Genomic DNA, 12,188 nt, shown 5'->3' on the forward strand with positions numbered 1-12,188 from the left:
TAGATGAGGGAGCTACTGCTCACAGCAGCCCTGTCCAAGGCTCCTCTCCATACTTTCAGTAAGTGGCAGCCCTGGGTTCAGCTGGATTTTCTGACTTTCCACCACTCTCTATTCTAGCACGTGCTGAAGGTACCAAGTGGTTCTTTTCAGATGCACAGCAGTGGAGTCTTTCTCTTGATGAAGAAAGCCAGTAGATCAACCCACCTCTGATTTCAATGAAAATGGAAGGTAGCTTGGTAGAATCCTTTGAGTTTAGAAACTGACGTCTCACAAGATGGAGTGATATCCAAGGTAAATTAAGAATCCTTTCCCACCTCACACTCACATGGAGGAAGCAATATTTGTCTGTGACAATGGAGAACCCAGACTTCTAGTCTCTCAGAGCAAGCTTGGCTTGACAATTGTTATCAGAGATGTTCTGTTGATGGGAGCACTAACTTTCAATTTCTAAAAGGTTTTCAAAGCCATTTGGTTTTGTTGTCTTTAGGAAAACATTTGTGTGTGTGTGTGTGTGTGTGTGTGTGTGTGTGTGTGGTTAGTATCAGCATAAATAAAAAGATTAAAGATGAGAATAGAGCTTATTTGGGGCTCAAAGTCATTTCCCTGAGGTTTCTGCTTCTTGAGGTTTTCTATGGGCTGGTTGAGTAGAAATATACAAACATAAGATATTTAGAGATAGGTAAGAAAAATTTAACTGAGAAGCCAGATTGGGTGAGGAGGACAGGAAACAAGATTTCCACAGGCTATACACACAAGTGATATATAACTAAAAATATAGTATTGCAAGGATGACACTAAGACAACATGCTGAAAATGCCCAGGATAACAGTCTTGAAGAAAAATGCAAAGCATTTATATAGATAGATACAGATGTAAAGCAAATAGCTTTTGAGAGAAAATGATATTGAAAAAATTAAAATGCATAATGAATAATTGTTTTTTCTAGCTTTGCCTCTTCAGTGGACTGGCAGTAGAGATTTCAGACTGTTGGACAATAGCAGTTGGTGTGCATCCTTACAGTGCACAGGACACCTGCAGAATAAACATGATGTGCAGTTTATCACCTTGACTCCTAAGCTGCTTTTATGATTGAACAGCAGGACCTATCTTTGCTGCTCTTGACTTGTGACTGTCTCCATTTGGCTTCACACCTTGCTGGGATGGGTTGTGTTTTACTGACCTATATCCCTGGTTCTTAGTGCAGCAATAGACTTGAGAGTACATTTCAAAGGAAGTTTATTGAATGAATGAAGTGAAGTTACCATCAGCCTTTAAGTGGGGACATTTAAACAGGGATAAATGCTGGCCAGTATTCAGTCCCATCTTATTTCACCTAACCACAGGATTGGCAAAGAGATTCACTTGGTGTCTCGGGCACTTACTTTTGGTTCTTTTGAAGTACACTGGCTGTCCTTTTGTATCTGTTTTCCATGACCCTTTTCCTAATGTGTGTCTTTAAAAGGACACGTCCTTTTTTTAACTTCCTATATTCTCTCCCTGTGTGAATATATGAGACTGGCTTTAAATGCCATCTATATATTTTCAGGAGCAAACTCTATCTTTAATTCCAGACTCATAAATCCAACTTCCTGTTCAATATTAACACATGGATCATGGAATAGCATCTCAAGTTTAACAAGCTGGAAACAGGATTTTTGCTATTCTAATGCCCATCTTTCTCCCCAAATCTAATCTTATCCAACCTTTCTCATTTCAGCAAATGGCACTTACTTTCACTTAGTCTCTCATGTCAAACATTGAAGTCAACCTCCATAACCCAGTCCTTTCATACCCTTTATCAAACGAGTGCACTAGTTATGTCAACTCTACCTTCAGAATATATCCAGAATCCTACCAATACTTACTATTATTGCTATTGTCTTACTTCAATATGCTATTACCTTGGTCTCTCAAATTCTTAATTTTACTGTTGCCTCCTATTGCTGATATTCTACTTCATGTAGCATCCACAGTGTTCCTTTTACAACATAAATGTGGCATGTCATTTGTCTTCCCTTAGTCCTTCAGTGAATGGTCCCCATGTTCTGAATGATTTGCTTTCTTAACACTATCTTCTCTCACTGTTCCTACTGGTCACTGAAAATAACATCTCTATCCAAAGACCTTGTGTCTGGCTATTTCCTTTTTCTGGAAAGCAGCTCATAACTATTTTCTATTTGTTTCACTGGTGCAGTGGTGTAGCTGGGGCTGCACTCAAAGTAGGGGAGGATCATAGGACTCCTACATATTTCATTTAATATTAGTCTGGAAATGAGGGAGCCTGGATTCCTTGCTGCTCTTGTTTTATCTGAGACTGTACAACAAAGCTGGGAACAGAGAGAGGTCTGCAAATGCAATTACAGTGCAGCAAACAGCCAGTTTTATAAACATGGAGTCTCTTTAAGTATCCTCCCTGGGCAGCTTCCCTCTGAATCAGAAAGCTCTAGTTTTAGCTTTATGAACTGGTTTCTAGCTAATTCAATTGTTCTAGCCTCTGCTAGAACTAGAGTAATTGATATTTAGAAAAGAGAATGTGGCTTTTTGAAAGGATATCATGAACAGAGTTGCCAGATTAAACAAATAAAAATACAAGATTGCCAGTTCAATTGGGTATTTCATATCAACAAGAAATAAATTCTAGTATAGGTGTGTTCCAAGTATTGCAAATGCCCTTTCAAAAATTGCAAGGGACATACTTATAATTTAAAAAATAATATTGTGGGCTGGGGGGTATAGACTAGAGTGCTTGCTTAGCATGTATGAGACCCTAGGTTTGTTTATCTGAAATTCAAATTTGATTGATCATACAGGATTTTGTCTGGCATTCCTAATCACAAATCATTAAAGGTTGATATTGCTGTTTTTTTCAAAGAAAACAACTTATTTGATCATTGATTATGTTTTCTAGAGTCAATACATATTTTAGATGTTTGTCTCCTTTTTGTAGGTGAATTGTAACTATAAGATAAAATATTTATTTTCTCCCTGATATTGTGAAAAGAGTGGGGATACTCACACAGATATGAATATGTATTTTTATCTATTATGATAATATACTTTACAAGTTTGAAAGATTTGATTTTTTTAAACTTGGTTTTTAAAATGAGATTTAATTATAGTACCTAGATATGAAATTCTTTTTTATTTCATTAAATTAGTATATGTAAAAAACATACTAGATTGAATAAAATGGGAAATTTGGAACAAAAAAATCCCTTTTCCTGATCATATTATGACATATTTTTCTTACAGAACATTTGCGAAATCTATAACATAAGAAAAAAACTTCCCTGTTGTGATTTTTAAAAATCACACACTTTACAGTTTTAAAAGGTTTTTGTTTAATTTGTGACTTAAGAATGATGTCTACATATGAAATGCTGCTTTATTTTATTAAATTAATATAGATAATAAACAGAGTAGATTGGGAGCTTTGGGAAAAAATATCCTTTTCCTGATCACAATAATGATATATTTCTTGTAGAATATTTGGAAAATACATAATAATGTAAGAAAAAAATTTACCTATAATTTTTAAAAGTCTATTTCATATTTTTATGAAAATGTTAAAAGAATAAGTTGGGCTTATGTAATAAGACAATTTTGTTGCCTTTTAAAAATTCATCATTATGGCATATCTTTTTATTTCATTAAAAGTATTTATAAAATGTTTTATTAGAAACATACTATTCTTTTTCCTTATTGTTTAGATATTTTCCTGTCTTAATGTTAAAATGAGGATGTTAAAATATTCACATCAGTGAATATTTTCTGTGGGTATATTTATGGAAGCATGTACGGACTTGAGCTCTTTGTTGCAGTGCTGTCAGGTGGCAGCCCACACTCCTGTGCTTTACATTTCTATGTTCTGGGGTGGACTCTTCCGCTCTCTTTTGCCCTTCCCATCTCTACTCACTTCTTCCCATAGGTACAGATCTGATTTATCTAATGGATAACTTTGGAAGTGGGAAGTTTAATTTGATTCCTTCCTGATTATATGTTTTTTTTCACATCTGACTACCCATGGAAGGTACTTCTAGATCATCATTTTTCTCTGTTGTCAGGTTGCTAGGGCAGAGTCCGGTCGGTTAGGATGTCTGCAATTGTTTGTTCAGTTAATGAGTAACTGAAAATTGAAGCAAGTATTAAGAAGTACATTGTGACTACTCTTGTAATTAGTATCCTCCTATCTAGTGATTTTAAATAATACATTTAAAGTTTGGTTTTCATCTTTTGGAAATTATCCATGTCTGACCCTCAACTACTCTCAAACTAAAATGAGAGAAAGAGATTTAAATATAGTACCTAGATATGAAATTATTTTTTATTTCATTAAATTAGTATATGTAATAAAGATAGTATATGTAATAAACATACTGGTATAATTAATTATTGGTCATCTTTGCATGACCAATAAATTATTACAAGTGAAAATCCAAATATAAACTCATTATTCAGGAATAGTTGAGTCATACTTAGTGGGACTGGCATTTAGAAACCAAAATAATGATGGTAATATATTTTGGGGAGATGACTCTCCACACTCAGAATTCAGAGATTCCTTGTTGAATCAGACATGAGAATGAGATTTTGAGGACAAAAAGCATTATTTTAACATCATAGTTTTTGGTGTATAAATCTTGTAGACCTTGAATTTTAAACTTGAAAGTTTGTATGGTGTATATTATAGTTGAACAACTGAGGTTATTGATTAGTATGTACTACACAAGGTTTGTTGAACATGAGTTGTGTGGTCCTCTTTTTCTCACTTTGATCTTCTTTGGTTGAAATAGGAATGAGTTGCTGAGAATAAGAATCTCCTACTTTCTGTTAAAGATCATTTTAAAATCAGTCTATTGCTGATTAACTATTTGCTGCGGAAAGTCTTTATTTCCCCCCTCTCTACAGTAGGGTATTTAAATGTGGACAGTAGGCTAGGACTAAACAGTGCAAATATGGGTAAGTTCCATGAAGGGTGGACAGCACCAATAAACAAATTTTGTCAGTTAAATATTGTGGAATTTTAGTCTCAATCTTGTGGAATTCTACAGATAAAACACATTTTGTCTGAAGCTTTTCAATTTCAGCTCTTACCTACCTCCATCTTTGCATGACCAACTGTGAGGTTTCATTCTAGATTTGCAGATACTTCATGTCCAAGATATGAGAAAATAATCAATGTTCTGAATCTTCCTTGAGTAGAGAAGATATAATTTTTTTAGGAGTATGAAACTTAAGAAAAAGAATTCAAAAAAATTGTAAATACCAAATTAGGCATTAAAGTAAATAGTAAGAATGAGAAATTAAAAAAATATATACAATAAATTACCAGAGGCTTAGAGGTCCAGATCAATTTTCTAAAATCTCCCTGCCAATTATTCAGAAATGCTTACCCAGAAATACTTTCTGGTTGTAGCCATCCTCCTTCTTTACAGAATAGGTTTAAGCTCCATCTACTTTCCTTATTTGGGGCCCATCCTTCCAGGCCCCATTAGCTATGTTAAAGAGCATCCATCTCTTCTAAGTGATGGTAACACATTTTGGGGAGATGACTTTCCACACTCAGAATTCAGAGATTCCTTGTTGAATCAGATAGCTTTGTGTTACTGCAACAAAATAACTGAGACAACATATAAAAAGAGGCTTATTGAAATCTCAGTTTTTGGAGGTTCAAAGGTATGGCACCTGCTTTGGCTCAGTTTTGTTGAGAGCCATGGTTGGTAGCACATCATGCTTGGAATGCATATGAGAGAAAGAGAGAGAGAGAGAGAAAGGACAGGTAGAGTTTTATAATCCGCTGTGAGGGCATGCCCCCAGTGACCTGAGGATCTCCCATTTGGTCACATTTCCCCAAGATTTCACTACTTTCCAATAGCAACACTTTGGGACCAATCACTTACCAGATGGACCTGGGGCACATTACCCATATTCAAACAAAAGTACTCATTAAAAGCAAAATTTTAGTCTAATGCAGATGGAAAGTGCTCCAACTCAGAACTTCTTCTGGGTGATTGGGGCAGAATTGGGTTCTCTCCAAATTCCTGTGTTGATGTCCTTATCCCCAATACTTCAGAAAAGGATTGAATTTTGAGATAGGGCATTTAAAGTGATGATTGATATAAATAGAGACCATGAGCCCTATCCAATGTGACTTGTGTCCTTATAAAAAGAGTGTGGGACAGGGAAGGATGTAAATGGAAGATCATGTGAACACACAGGGAGAAGGTGGTTATCTACAAGCCAAAGAGAGAAGTCTCAGAAGAAACCAATCCTACCGACACCTTGGGCTCACATTTCTAGTTTCTAGAGCTCCAGAAAAATAAATTTCTGGTTTTAAGCCAACCAGTCTATGGTACTTGGTTATGACAGCTGTAGTGAACCAATGTATTTGGACAGAAGGCAGAAGGAGGAATCACCTCGAGGTGTGATTGCAACTAAATTGGGCAGATTCCAAGATGGCAAACATGAGGGAATTATATTTCAAGCTTTAGGAGCCTGCGGAAATTGTGTCCTGAGAAGCCCTTTCTAAAGAGCTGGGTTGATTCCATCTGAGAAGCTCACAGTGGCAGATCCCTGCCCTCAGTCTTGTATTCTGTGGACTTGCATTCCAATCTGTTGCAAACTCATTATAATGATCCCTCCTGCTGTCTTTTCAGATCTCATTCCTGGTAGGGGTAACCACCGACTATAGGCGGTGGCTGTTTTCTAACTGTGCCACCTACTGATCCCTTCTCTGTAAATTCATGCTTAATCACCTGCTTCTCAGTAAAATGCTGAATTGTTCAAATAAACATTGTGGGGAGAGCTAAGATCAACAGTGTAGGCCTGCGTGTTAGCAGTTTTCTCTAAAAGAGAGTGGGAGGCCCAATCCTCTGATCTGGGTTCTGCTATCACTATCCCTGACCATCTATTGCCTCACCACACCTCCAATCTCAATCCTCGGATCAATTAGGCCCTTCCTCTTTGGGTTTCCCATGTAATTAAGACTTTGCTTAATGCCAGCTTACTACTTACCACATTATATTGTGGAGGATTGTTTGAAAGTTTCCTTTACTAGTTTGTGTTTCTTTAAGTATAGGCTATGTCGGTTCATCTCTGCATCCTTACTGGGTATGGCAATGTCTTGTCACAGATAAGGTGCCAAAAATTGAGTCTTAAGATACCTTTCAAGAGAAATGATGTTCTTATAGTTATGACCATGAACATATTCTCACAGTTTTTGCTGTATGTAAGTTTTTCTTTCAGGTCATTTCCATTCAGAGTACACGTGTTGAATACGTACCATGTGCCCTGTGGTGCCTTGGTTCAAAATGATGAATCTGTCTCATTCATTTTCCCTGGGAGCTGCCAGTTTATCAGAGAGGACAGTTGCATGCATGACTATAGTGTGTTGAGTGTCCCCACTCCTTTTAGGTACTTCTTAAAAGGAGTGGGGACAAAGGTGAGAAGATGGAATGAGGTTTATAAGGGAAATGGAAAGGCATCCTGGAGAAGGTAGCATGGTGTGGATAAGGGGTTAGTATATTGTTTGCTGGCCATCTTTACCATTCCTTGGCTTATGGAAGCATTGAATCAAATTGTTTTCTCTCTGCATTCATGTCTCTATGATGAATTCCTTTTTTTCTGTATAAAACTATTTTATTAAAAAACAGGGATATGTGAATCTATGTATGTGTTGCAGCCCTTAAAAAGAAGAAAAAACTTTTAAAAAAATTCAGTTTAAGTATGTAATCTTTTTGTTTTCTTTGGTACTGGGTATTGTACTCAGGGCCTCATGCATGTTAGGCAAGCGCTCCACCACTGAACTGCACCCCCAGCCCAAGTATCTAATCTTAAACCAGAAGTTCAGTGGGGTTTTTATTCTTTTCTTTCCCCTCGTTCAAATGTGAAGGCTTTTGTTCTGGTTCAAAGGCATTGGTGCCTTTGGATGATTTATTCTGGCATTTCTTTGCTAGAATTTAACTACCTAAAATTTGTGAGACAAAGTGACCACAAGCTATGTATTTCAAGACTCATATTAACACCGTCTTGTAATGCCTCAATACATTGGAAAGACCCTGCAGAGCCTTTCATGTGTCTTCTATTTAAGAAATCAGTGTTACAGATCTGTTGTTGTAGAGGAGAGGCCCATCTTCATGAGGCGCTGAGAAAGTACACTTGACACTTCTGCTTCTTCCCTGAAACCAAAAGGGAGAGAAGTTAAGGCAAAAGGGATGGGACTAGCCTTTTTGGTACTGTTACACTGAAGAAAGCCTGGTTAGTTTTTTTATTTCCCTCAAATATTAAACTGATAGAAAACTGAGGCAAAAACAATAAGCATGCCATGATATTTAAACAGAACTATATCAAAATATAGTATTATCTCCAGGTTATAGGTGTGATGGGTAAATTACTTTTACTTGACTACTTAAATTTTTCTGTTCTCCAGATTTGTTCTCAAACAGCTTTGTGTTAATTGGAAAACATCCCTTGCTTGTCAGTTGATAAAAACAAGAGAAGAACAGAGTGAGTACCTGGGCGGGGCAGACCTGGAAAGTTGAAGACATATGGGAACCAAGTCTGTTTCTTGATTACTACACCCAGGCCACTGCCAAACCTGCTCCCCACCACATGAGTAAATGAAGTAAACATGTATGTCCCTTTGTGTGTGTGTGTGTGTGTGTGTGTGTGTGTGTGTGTGTGTGAGAGAGAGAGAGAGAGAGAGAGAGAGAGAGAGAGAGAGAGAGAAAGGGTGGAAACTGGGAGAGGTGAAGGATTAGGCCTATATTGATTTCCACTCCATCTCAGACTTCATGATGCAGCTGTGTGGCATAAATTCATTTCACCATGACCTCTTCATATTGTTTTTGTCAGTAACCCATCCATTATCCTTTTGCTTTCTTCAAATTTGGGTAGCACAACTGCAATGTAGCCTTCAGTGGCTAGTTTTTCTTCAAGAATAGATGGGTTCTGGAGAATGTTTTTATTTGCTTCCATCAATTGTACTCTAAAATAGCTAGATAAAGCATATTTCTCTCCATTGAGCGGTAAATCTTACACAGAGGTGCAAGTTCTGTTAGAAACTGTTCTTCCACTTAAATTTCCCAGAGACCTTGTTCTGAAGTCTGCTATAGTTGGTACCAATCTGATAGCAAATTCTTGTAATTGGTTTTCTACTCTGAAGAACTGGATGAGGTCCTGTCAATGTGATGACACATATTCCAGCTAGAGTACTGTTGTATAAAGTGATACTCACAGGGTTTTTCCTTTGACATCTGCTTTATACCACTGAGTAAAGTTAGAATTCATGAGCAAGTGACAGCACTGCTTGTTTCGCAGCCTTAGGCTCAGTAGCTGTGGCCTGAATTCCTCTCCCTATAAGGTTGTAAGTCATATTGAAGTAGAGGTCAACCTTACTCTGGTATGACATTATCTTAAAAATTACTCCAGCAATGACCCTATTCCCAAAGAAGGTCACAGAGGTAATGGGAATTAGAGCTTCAACATAGGAACTTTAAGGGGGACACAATTCAATCTATTGAAGAGGCAGAGACCACAGGAAGAGAATAAGAGAGAAACCCCTTCAGGAAACAAGAACTTTGTAAATCTCTGCTTCTCATAAACTTCTGAATTACTCACTCCTTGACCATTCCATTACTCCCCTTTTCTTAAAATTTTATCTACTTATTTCCCTCTGCCAAGAATTTTCTCCTTTCCCTTTCCTGCTCCTTCCTACCCCAATACTGTGCCAAATCCTATCTGACTGTGACAATAAAAAGCACTACCTTTGGGACAATACAGACCCCATGATTTAAAGAGCCCACTCTAAACATCCTTAACCATACTTATCAAAAAGACACAAAATTGATAAAAAGCAAAAACTTAATGTCTTTCCTAAGCCCACATACTATTCTTTTCTCCATTCTATATCATGCTCCAAGTACCTGTGACCCCAGAACTTTCCACCCAAAATTTTGCAGGTATGTTTATGGCCTGTTTGGGGAACTTTGTGAATCAGTCCTTCAGAAGGTGGACCATAGAACTAGAGGGAATGTCCCTAGAAGATGGTGCTGGGAAAAAGAAAGAGACCTCTCACTATATTGTCCTCTGCTCTGTAGACAACAGAGTACCTGTAAAACCAAGGTCAAATACCACTTCCATTTTCTCTGTGTTCCCTGATCCACTCATCAGCCCCTGTCCCTAGCCCCTTGGTCAGGCATTTCACCTTAAACTCTCTAAGGCCACTTACCATATTTTTTTCATGGCTGGAACTGTATCAGTTATTGTTAGACTTTGTGATGGTTAATTGTTTTATTGTCTTGACCTGCCTAAAGGAAGTCCTGTTAGCTTGTAAAATATTTTTTATGTGTCTGAGGTGTTTCTGGAAAAGACTAGCATTTGAATAGATAGACCAAGAGAAGAAGATCCATTCTCACCAACATGAATGGGCATCATTCTGCCTAGTGAGGACTGAATAGAACAGAAAGGTAAAGAAAAGGCAAATTATCTGCTCCCTTGTTAAGCTGGGACATCCATCTTCTGCCCTTGCATGTGGAGTGTCTTATCTTGGGCCTTCAGACTCAGGCTGGGCTTCACACTATTGTGTCCTTGGTCTCAGGCATTCAGATTTGGAGTGGAACTATATCACCAGCTTTCCTGAATCTTTAAATTGCAGGCTGAATTCTGCATCTTCGCTACTTCTGTAATCATAAGCATCAGTACTTCTTTAAAAATCTGTTTCTTCAGATTATAGTTTAGATCTTCAGTATCTCCCAGAGACCCCTCTGTTAAGGCTTATTCCCCAGAGTTTTGTTATTGGGAGATAGTTGAACCTTTAAGATTCAGGGCCTAGGAGAAGGTCTCTGAGTCATTGGGCATATGTTCCCAGTGGGCATTGTGGAACTGCAGCCCCTTATTATTTCTCTTCTTTGTTTTTCTGGCTGTGAGTTTGTGTGGGCTTTCTCTCATCCAGTGAGGAGGTCCACAGAACAGGGTAGAGGAGAGTGTGGCTATAGAGTAGCTATTCAGGATCTCCAGAGACCAAGCAGGAAGCAGGTCTGATTTTATTGATTTTATGTTACCACATATATATACTCAGGCAATAGCTAAGCAGATTATAGGCAGTCACCAATACAATTTTTTGCTAACTGTCCTTGCAGCAACCAATCAAGGAGCAGGCCATAGAGCAAGTGCAGGGACTGCAACACATGGCTTCATGCCCAGGGTTGTGCCTACGGGGTAAGCAGTCAGCTGCTCACACATCTAGCTCCAGGGTATTGGCCTGCCACTCAGACACCCTTAATGTATGCCATGTATGCAGTACTTCTTGCATCTGTCCCCACATGAATTGAGCAGTTTTGTTCCATCACATGCTTCCACCACATGAGAGGACCAAAACATTAGGGCCAATAGAACACAGACTTGAATGTCCAAAACTGAGTCAAAGTAAAACTTTTCTCTTTATAGGTTGATTATTACAGTACTTTGTTATAGTGATAGGAAGCTGACTAGTACTACATCCTATTGATTCTGTTCCCCTGAAGCACCATGGGACACCATCCTTCTTTTGTGTTTATCTACTCACTGTTTTCTTCTTCCCTAAACAACCTCTAAGCTTCTTAGAGACAGTGACTGTGCTTTTTCATCCTTTTATGTGGAGTAGCTGAATATGTAGATACTAAGCAAGTCTTCATTGGATACACTCAGAGATTTCTGGATGAAATACGAGATTTTGCAGATCCAGGAAGGAAGCTTAATGTAGTGGAAGGAATATACTTTGGAGTTGAACAGTCCTGGATTGTGACCTATCATTTTGTATCAGCAGATGAGGCAGGGTCACTTCTGAATTCTTTTAAACCTGAATTTTCTCCATGAAGGATGAAGCTAGTAGGAATGTTTAGCTAATCATGGTGACAAAAGGACAAACAAAAACATGTGAGATATGTCTTGCCAACTTGCTTCAGATTAATGCTCTAGTGATGCCTGTGAAGACTTTAATGTTTAGAAGTGTCCACTATCTCCAAGATCTAATTCAGTAAGACTACAGTGAGTACTGTTAGTCTTTAAACATGCCACCAAGTGACTCTGTTAAAGCACCAAATTTGGAAACCACTGTTCCAGATTCTCCTTATTGGCCTTTCATGAGATAATGGGTATGGTTGGTCTTTGGCAGAGACTTAAAATTTATATCATATTTTATGAATGCAGAG

The 12,188-nt window shown here is 37.8% G+C and overlaps 1 pseudogene; it reads right to left on the minus strand.

Annotated features, from left to right (window-relative positions):
• Nucleotides 1-8,816: 8,816 nt before the first annotated feature.
• LOC124090803 (protein Abitram-like) lies at nucleotides 8,817-9,288 on the minus strand (annotated as a pseudogene).
• Between the last annotated feature and the right edge of the window lie 2,900 nt (nucleotides 9,289-12,188).

This window comes from Marmota monax, unplaced genomic scaffold (assembly GCF_021218885.2).
Source record: "Marmota monax isolate L192 unplaced genomic scaffold, Marmota_monax_Labrador192_F-V1.1 WCK01_AAM20220418_F8-fsc00010, whole genome shotgun sequence".
Classification (NCBI taxonomy): domain Eukaryota; kingdom Metazoa; phylum Chordata; class Mammalia; order Rodentia; family Sciuridae; genus Marmota; species Marmota monax.